Genomic DNA, 10,369 nt, shown 5'->3' on the forward strand with positions numbered 1-10,369 from the left:
GGAAGCCACAGGGTGACACAATGACAGAGTGTGGAGGTTGCGGCAGCAACAGAAGCAGCATCAGGAGGAAGCCACAGGGTGGCACAATGACAGTGTGGAGGTGGCAGGAGCAACAGCAGCATAAGGAGACCACAGAGTGAGCCGTTGACAAAGTGGGGAGGTGGGTGGCAATACCAGTACCAGATGAAGATGGTGGGTGAAAGAAGGAGCACTTGGCATCAGATGTGTGGCATCAGGTGGGTGGCAGCATCAGAATAGTATCTGAGGCAGGTAGCCAGACAAAAACGGTCTCTTTTGTCAAAGTGTTGTTGTGGCACCATGGATGATCTAGTCTGATGCATCAGGCATTGGTGGGTGGAAATCCTGTATTATCCACGCCTGATTCCTCTTGACAAAGGTCAGTCTATCCACATTTTGGGTGGACAGGCGAGTTCTTCTTGGGGTAACTATGGCCCCCGCCACACTAAGCTCCCACTCTGATGCCACACTACTGGCCGAGCAGGACAGCTTATCCAGGGCAAACTCTGCCAGTTGTGGCCACAAATCCAGTTTGGCTGCCCAGTCATCCAGCAGATCTTCAATGTGGGGTGGAAGGGCGCTTTCCAAGTATGCCACCACCAGCTGGTTCAGGTCCTGCTCCAGGTCTAGCTGCTGCTGGTGAGTAGTTTCTTCACTAGAAGAAACTCCTCCCATCCCCCACCCTGCCACAGCAGCCATGGCAGAGGAACGTAAGCGCAGAGGGCTCCCCCCGGTTAGAGCTGTGAGAGGATGGATAATAAAGCAGATAGGTAGCAGCCAACTTACTGCATAGGATGTTTCTATAGTAGTTCAGTTTGTCCTCCCTCTCAGCGAGTGTAAAAAAGGCCCCTATTTTGGACCGGTTGTGAGGGTCCAACATGATAGGGAGCCAGAAGTCATCCCTCTGCCGAATGCTGACAATTCGGCTGTCACTACACAAGTCACTGAGCATGCATCGGGCCATTTGTGCAAGTGACTCGGAGGGACTCCCTGTCTCCATCTCCACTGCATACTGCCACGGTGTGTCTGAGTCCTCTGCCTCTGCTCCTCTGGATGCTCCTGCTTCTCCTGTCCTGTCACCTGTGAATAAAAAACACCCATTTTGCTACACATTGCTTGTGCTCTAATGTCCTCCTCCTCTTTCAGTTCAGCCCGCACAGTAATCATGTGGCCGTGAGATCTAGGTGCCACGTTTCCAGTACCCTGACCAGCCAGATTTGCCAGCATCTGTTCTGGGACATGAAGCAGTGGAATCCTGTAGTCCTGGCGACTGATAAAGAACATGTCACGGTCCCTCAGGTGAATTATGTCCTAGATTTCTCTTGATTTAGTGTTGATAGGGTTAATGACCACTTCCCTTTTCTCAGCTGTTGCTCAATGCTCAGTGGTCATCACTTCTACCCTTTATAGTCTCACCCCACCCTTCTGACTATGCAGTAGATAGATTTATTTGGGTTTGGCTGAGCTGGTGTGAGTTTGTTTCTGGTGTTCCTGCTCGTCCGTCTCTACAGAAGTTAAGTGTCGCATTTGTTTGTGTTTGTTATATTTCCTGTTGTTTGCGTCTGGGCCTGAGACAGAGAGTTCCATTCATCCATCTGGGAGGAATGGGTTGTCTCTGGTCCTACCCTTTTCCAGGGCCTTATAGGGATATTAAGTCCTAGGTATACTACATATAAATATTCCTACCTTCAAGGTCTATTCATATTGATAGATAGTTAGGGCCCGGATTAGGGTTGTCTAGGAGGTGACCTGTTTCTTCCCTAGTTTCCAGGCCCAGTTACTGTTCCCCTTCCCTCCTGTGCTCAGTGTGGAGTTTCTCCCCAACACAGATCGTGACATTATCAACCGCCACAAAAACTGCCATTTCGTTCTGGTCAGTGCAGCTATGGATCCTATGTCTGTACTGGTCGAACAGCTGCTCGACAGTCTGACGGATTCAGAGACCACAGGCGGCTGGTTCCGATGGTGGGTACCAGTCCTGCCCTGAACCTAAGGCCTCATGCACACGACAGTTTTTTTTCACGGTCCGCAAAAACGGGGTCCGTGGGTCCGTGATCCGTTTTTTCATCCGTGGGTCTTCCTTGATTTTTGGAGGATCCACGGACATGAAAAAAAAGTCGTTTTGGTGTCCGCCTGGCCGTGCGGAGCCAAACGGATCCGTCCTGAATTACAATGCAAGTCAATGGGGACGGATCCGTTTGATGTTGACACAATATGGTGCCATTTCAAACGGATCCGTCCCCATTGACTTTCAATGTAAAGTCTGGAGTTCTTTTATACCATCGGATTGGAGTTTTCTGCAATCCGATGGTATATTTTAACTTGAAGCGTCCCCATCACCATGGGAACGCCTCTATGTTAGAATATACTGTCGGAGATGAGCTACTTCGTGAACCTCAGATCCGACAGTATATTCTAACACAGAATGGTGATGGGGACGCTTCAGGTTAGAATACACTACAAACTTTGTACAAGACTGCCCCCTGCTGCCTGGCAGCACCCGATCTCTTACAGGGGGATATGATAGCACAATTAACCCCTTCAGGTGCGGCACCTAAAGGGGTTAATTGTACTATCATATTCCACTGTAAGAAATTAGGGCTGCCAGGCAGCAGGGGGCAGACCCCCCCTCCCCAGTTTGAATATCGTTGGTGGCACAGTGTGCGCCCACCATCGCCCCCCCTCCCTCCCTCTATTGTAATAAATCGTTGGTGGCACAGTGTGCGCCCACCATCGCCCCCCCCCTCCCTTCCTCTATTGTATTAAATCGTTGGTGGCACAGTGTGCCAACCACCAGTGTGCCAACTTACCTGCTTGCTGCTGCGATGTCTGTGTCCGGCCGGGAGCTCCACCTACTGGTAAGTGAAAGGTCTGTGCGGCGCATTGCTAAAGAACTGTCACTTACCAGTAGGAGGAGCTCCCGGCCGTTCACAGACATCGCAGCAGCAAGCAGGTAAGTATGAATCTTCTACTGTTGTACTATTGCTAAGTAACCATGGCAACCAGGGCTGCAGTAGCTTCCTGGTTGCCATGGTTACCGATCGGAGCCCCAGCGATTAAACTGGGACTCCGATCGGAACTCCGCTGCCACCAATGATGGGGGGGGGGGGGGAATGGGAGACCGCACACTGCCACCAATGTTACTGCTATAGAGGGAGGGGCGATGGTGGTTGGCACACTGTGCCACCAACGATTTAATACAATAGAGGGAGGGGGGGCGATGGTGGGGACACACTGTGCCACCAACGATTTAATACAATAGAGAGAGGGAGGGGGGGCGATGGTGGGGACACACTGTGCCACCAACGATTTATTACAATAGAGGGAGGGGGGGCGATGGTGGGCGCACACTGTGCCACCAACGATATTCAAACTGGGGAGGGGGGGGGTCTGCCCCCTGCTGCCTGGCAGCCCTGATTTCTTACAGGGGAATATGATAGTACAATTAACCCCTTTAGGTGCCGCACCTGAAGGGGTTAATTGTGCTATCATATCCCCCTGTAAGAGATCGGGTGCTGCCAGGCAGCAGGGGGCAGTCTTGTACAAAGTTTGCAGTGTATTCTAACTAGAAGCGTCCCCATCACCATGGGAACGCTTCTGTGTTAGAATATACTGTCGGAAATGAGTTTTCACGAAGTGAAAACTTAGATCAGAAAAAGCTTTTATGCAGACGGATCTTCGGATCCGTCTGTATGAAAGCAACCTACGGCCACGGATCACGGACACGGATGCCAATCTTGTGTGCATCCGTGTTCTTTCACGGACCCATTGACTTGAATGGGTCCGTGAACCGTTGTCCGTCAAAAAAATAGGACAGGTCATATTTTTTTGACGGACAGGATACACGGATCACGGCCTCGGCTGCAAAACGGTGCATTTTCCGATTTTTCCACGGACCCATTGAAAGTCAATGGGTCCGCGAAAAAAAACGGAAAACGGCACAACGGCCACGGATGCACACAACGGTCGTGTGCATGAGGCCTAAGGTTCACCTCCTGACAGATTTTCTGGGATAGTGACAATTTTATTTGGTTAAGGAAATCGTGTAAATTGTACTTTAAGCTGCGTCCATAATCTTCTGGGGATGAGTGTCAACGTGTGGGTATAACCATTTCTTTGCTTAAGACCTTATGCACACGACCGTTGTTGTGTTCCGTTCCGCAAAATGATGTTCCGTTGTTCCGTGATCAGTTTCCATTTTTGTTTCCGTGTGTCTTCCTTTCTTCCTATTTTTGAGGACCACCAGACATAGAGGAAAGTAAAAAAGTCTAAGACAGATTAGCCATGCAAATGATAGGAAAAAAACAGACGCGGATGATAATCTTGTGTGCCTCCGCTTTTTTAGCGGTCCCATTGACTTAAATGGGTCTGCAAACCATTTTCCACGAAAATAACAGGACAGGTTATATTTTTTTGACAGACTGGAACCACGGATCACGGATGGCAAACGGTGCATTAGCCGAGTTTTCAACGGACCCATTGAAAAAAACGGCGCAATGGACACAGAATAAAATAACGGTCATGTGCATGAGGCCTTAGGATAATGCACAGTCTTGGGCTTTTTCTCTGCCGACCGGATCACCATCCCTCCAGTCGGTAGATGAATGTTTTAGAGCCTTGGGTATTATTTATGATGACCCGGATCGGATCTCTCAGGCTGAGACCAAGTTACATGGTTTACGGCAGGGAGAATTATTGCTCTGAATTTAGGAGATGGGCTACGGAGTGGAATGATCCTGCTCTCCATAGCCAGTTCTGTCAAGGTCTATCTGAGAGGCTGCAGGACATGTTGTCCTTTCATGGAAAACAGCCATGTCCCTTGCTGAACGTCTGGATAGACACCTGAGGGAGGTGTCAAAAGGTCCTCATCCTCAGGACGTACTGTCAAATAAGGTGGTGGCTTCCTTTGACACTTATGGTAAAGAGACACCTGTGGTTATGCCTTGTGAAGAGCCTATGCAGTTGGGGGAGCTACTCCTGGGACTGCTGGTAAGAGCTCTGGTCATATGAAGGAAGTCTGTTTTTGTTGTGGAAAGAAGGGACATTTCGTGAATATTTGTCCGTACATTCAGCGTCAAGGTGTAAACAAAAAAAAAAAAACGCTTAATCCCCAAATTACTATTGGTGGTGTGGGTGGGGAGCAAGAAAGCTTACTTTTGTCATTTACTGGTAGTTCCCAATTTCTCCTGTCTGCCGAGGTGGCGCTAGAGCCCAAAACGGTGAAAATCAAGGTATTTATTGACGGTGGGGATGGGGTTAACCTGATTGACATACAGTTTGTTCGAATTCATGGGTTGACTACTAGTGCACTAGAGAGAAACATTTCTGTCTTTGCAATTGATTCTGCACCTCTTACCCAAGAATGCCTGTCGCAGATGGTAAATGATATCCATTTAAGAGTGGGTGATTTCCATCAGGAATCTGTCTTGTGCTATGTGTTGGAGGGTCTGCCTGCTCTGATGGTTTTGGGCTTACCATGGTTAAGCAAACATAACCCTACCATCGACTAGCAAGCGAGCCAGATTTTCGATTGGAGTGATTTTTGCATGGACAACTGTCTTAATGCGTCTTTCTTTGTGGTCACCACTAAAACTGTACCCTCGTTCATTTACAAATTTTCTGATGTGTTTTCCGAGAGTAATAACCAGGAGTTACCCCCGCATCTGGAGTATGATTGTCCCATCAATCTTATTCCTGGAGCTAAACTGCCCAAATCTCAGTTGTATAATCTTTCGGAGCCCGAAAGAAAGGCTATGCAAGAGTATATCACTGAGAGCTTGCCGAAGGGTCATATCAGACCATCCAAATCCCCAGTGGCTGCTGGCACCCTTAGACCATGTCTGGACTTCCGTGAACTCAACCGTATTTCCGTCCATGATCCTTACACCCTTCTTTTGATTCCGGATTTGTTTAGTCAGATTGTCGGTGCCAAGGTGTTCTCTAAATTGCATCTGAGGGGGGCATATCATCTGGAAAGGATCAGGGAGGGGGATGAGTGGATGACCGCAATTAATACCCCTGAGGGGCATTTTAAAAAACCTGGTCTTGCCCTTTGGGTTAAACAACACTCCAGCGGTTTTTCAACTCTTTATCAATGACATCTTTCATCATCTGGTGGGGAGTTTTGTTGTATATCTGGATGACATACAAATTTATTCTCCAGACATGGAGACTCATAAGGATCATGTGAGACAGGTGTTACAGATCCTAAGAGAGAATAAATTGTATGCTAAGATGGAAAAATGTTTTTTTGCTGTTCAAGAAGTGCAATTCCTGGGTTACCTGCTCTCACCCTCAGGTTTTCGTATGGATCCCGAGAAAGTTCGTGCGGTGTTGGACTGGGATTGACCCGAAAATCTGAAAGCGCTTATGAGGTTTTTGGGATTCACCAACTACTACTGTAAATTCATTTTGAACTATTCAACTGTGGTTAAACCTTTAACAGACATGATTAGGAACGGGGACGATTTTTCTGTTTGGTCTGAGGTGGCATTGCATGCCTTTTCTGCTGTGAAGGAATGTTTTGCTTCAGCCCCTATTCTGGTGCAACCATACGTGTTTCTCAGCTATTCATTGTAGAGGTTGATGCATCCTTCATCTAGTAAATGGCGCCCATGTGTTTTTTTCTCTAAAAAACTTTTGACTGCTGAAAGAAATTATGACGTGGCTAATAGGGAATTGCTGGCCATTAAGTTGGCTTTTGGTGTTGAATCTCTTTTTATTGCATAGAAAAACAAAGCAATTGAACAGAGCAGCAATGACAATATAGACAGTAAGTGCCCCCTATTCCAGGTCCAAATAAAATACGAAGTACCAGTGATTAGACGGACATAGAGAACGACATAACCCTCTAGGCCATATACAATGAGGCCTAAAGGAATCAGGTACCACTTAGCACATACATATCGAGTGGCTCAGCAATGGGGGAAACATAAAGTGTAACTCATAGAGCCATGAATGCTGGAAGGAAAGGAAATAAGAACTCAGGTCATATTCCTAGATTACTCAATAATAGCAAGTTAAACAAAGGGCTACTAATATGTAGCTCACGGTAAAACAAAGCAAAGTGGTAACTAGCATAGACAGGGAAACAGACAAGGACACGACATGAACAGACAAAAGACAGGGAAGGAAAGGGGGAAAGGGAGGTGGGAGGGAAGGGGAAGGATGACTAGAAAACATATCAAGGAGGCCAGATGCATTCACCTGTGCCCAGCCAGGTTTGGAAACGGGAGGAGCTCCTAAATTGTAGCCAGGGCTCCCAGGTCAGTGCAAACATTTGGGTTCGGTTACAGGTCTCGGCCTCTAATTCCTCCATCCTGACCAAGACATCCAGGGCACGTACCCACGTGATTCTCTGGAAATTATCCGAAGATCTCCACTGGCGTGGAATAATCTGCCTCATAGACAGAACAAACGTTCTAAGCACTCCTTTTTTGACATGTTGGATCCTGCCTGGGAATATAGAGAGCAAAGCAATCAAAGAGGACGGAGGTATAGTAGACCGGTATAGAGCATTATACAGAGCAAAAACATCCTGCCATAGTGGGGCAACCCCAGGATAGTCCCACCAAGTGTGGAGCATGGATCAAACCACTGCTTGGCAACGCCAGCAGGTGTTGGGGACCGATGGATAAAAATGGTGCAACTTAACCGGAAAGTTGGCTTTTGAAGAATAGCGCCATTGGTTTGAAGGAGCAATTCATCCTATTACGGTAATTACTGATCACAAAAATCTGGCTTACCTTAAGTCAGCTAAATGACTGAATCCAAGGCAGGCCAGATGGTCGCTGTATTTCACCAGATTTAACTTCATTGTCACCTACCGCCCAGGGGTTAAGAAAGTCAAGGCGGATGCTTTGTCGTGCAGCTTTCCTGGGGGGGTGATTCTGAAGATCCTAGTCCTTTTTTGTCTGAAGGGGTAATCATATCTGCCCTATATCCTGATCTTGAGGCTAAGGGGTTGGAGGCCCAAGAGGATGCTTCGGACTCTTGTCCTCCAGGGAAATTGTTTGTTCCTTCAGACTTATGTCATAAGGTATTTTAGGAACATCACTGTACTGTCTTGGCTGGACACCCTGGGAGTAGAGCCACTGACGATCTCATCTCGCGATTTTGGTGGCTGGGGCTGCGTAAGTGTGTTGAGGACTATATGTCAGCCTGTTGTACCTGTGATCGTACTAAGGTGACACATACTCTGCCTTCTGGATCTCTTCTTCTGTTACCCATCCCGTCCAGACCTTGGACGCATTTGTCCATGGACTTTATCACGGATTTACCGAATTCCTCGGGAAAAAACGTGATCCCGGTGGTAGTTGATCGGTTTAGCTAAATGGCGCATTTTATAGCATTGCCTGCTCTACCTAATGCCAAGACTCTTGCACAGGTGCTTGTTGAGAACATCGTGAAACTACATGGCATTCCCTCTGATGTGGTGTCTGATCAGGGCACTCAGTTTGTTTCCAGATTCTGGAAAGCATTCTGTACTCGACTGAGGGTACAATTGTCCTTTTCTTCAGCTTTTCATCCTCAGTCGAATAGACAGACAAAGCACACCAATCATAATCTGGAGACTTACTTGAGATGTTTTGTTTCGGAGAACCAAGAGGAGTGGTCTTCATTCTTGTTGTTAGCTGAGTTTGCCATTAATAGCCGTAGACAGGAGTCCACTGATAATTTGCCGTTTTTTGGGGCATATGGATTCCATCCACAGTTTGGCACATTTTCTGGTTCTCTAATTTCCGGGTTTCCTGAGGAGGAACTAATTTCCTCTTCTTTGTCTTTGAATTGGTGGAAAATTCTAAATAACCTGAAAAAGATTGACAACAGGTATAAGCGTGTGGCTGACAGGAGACTTATGAATGGTCCGGACCTGGGATTGGGTGATTCTATGTGGCTGTCCACAAGAAACAATAAGCTTAAGGTACCTTCTTGAAAGTTGGGCTCCAGTTTCTTTTTGCTCCATATAAGATCACTGCCATTGTTAACCCTGTAGCATTCCGTCTTCAACTTCCTCAGGCTTTGAAAATTCATAATGTATTTCATAAGTCGTTGAAGAAATGTGTCGAAACTGTTGAGCCGTCCTCCTTGCCTCCCGCTTCTGTCATGGTAGACGGTAATTTAGCATTTGAAATTAGCAGGATTGTGGACTCCCGAGTTCTCAGTAGATCCCTCCAGTATCTCGACCACTGGAAGGGTTACGGACCAGAGGAGAGGATGTGGGTTCCAGCGGCCGATGCTAATGAAAATTGTCTGGTAAAGACCTTTCACAGAGCCCATTCTGATAAGGTCAGTCCTGATAAGGGTTGGGCATGGAGGAATCTAACAGCCTCCTTGATTTCTCTTGATTCAGTGTTGATAGGGTTAATGACTCGGATTGAGTGTACCCAAACTGTAACATTTGGGTTCGTGCCGAACTTTAGGATTTTTGGACCCCGGACCCGAACCCGAACTTTTCAGGAAAAGTTTGGCTTCCAGTTTGGTGTTTGGTGACTTAATAGCACTTTTTGAAAGGATGCAGAGCAGCCAATCAACAAGCGTTTAACTTGTGTGCCCTTAGAAGCCATCACAGCCATGCCTACTAATGGCATGGTTGTGATTGGCCAGTGCAGCATGTGACTCAGCCTCTATATAATCTGGAGTCACGTAGCGCTGCACGTCACTCTGCTCTTACTAGTTTAGGGATAGGATGCTACTGCTGTGAGGAAGAGAATAGGAAAGAATCTGCTATCAGACGTGCTTGTTAACTCAGCGATCTACAGCGATTTTGCTTTGTGGGTGCAGTGCAACATTTTTTTACCCTGCCCTGAGCCCAGTTACACAGAAAAATAACTTCTATCCATCCGTTAGTTAGGCGGCGGCCCTTTTATGCAAGTTCTGTGCACCAGCACAGCATATGTGCATTTTTGACAGTAAAATAGGTTTAAATACTGCAGTTATATGGGTTTAAAAAAAACACCCATTTTTTGCAAGACCCTACATCTGGGGCCTTCGCTGCATTTGTCACAGTGAAATGCAAGCTTTAAATACTGCAATTATATTTACTTTAAAAAAACACCCATTTTGGGCAAGTTAATACATTTGCGGCCTTTGCTGCATTTCTGACAGTTCAATACAAGCGTTAGATACTACTGTTATATTCTGGTTTCAAGACCTTACATCTGGGGCCTTTGCTGCATTTGTCACAGTGAACTACAAGTGTAAATATTGCAATTATATAGTGGGTTTTAAAAATAACACAAATTTTTTGCAAGACCCTACATCTGGGGCCTTTGCTGCATTTGTCACAGTGAAATACAAGCTTGAAATCCTGCAATTATATTTTACTTAAAAAAAAACACCCATTTTGGGC

The sequence above is a fragment of the Bufo gargarizans genome, chromosome 3 (genome assembly GCF_014858855.1).
Source record: "Bufo gargarizans isolate SCDJY-AF-19 chromosome 3, ASM1485885v1, whole genome shotgun sequence".
Classification (NCBI taxonomy): domain Eukaryota; kingdom Metazoa; phylum Chordata; class Amphibia; order Anura; family Bufonidae; genus Bufo; species Bufo gargarizans.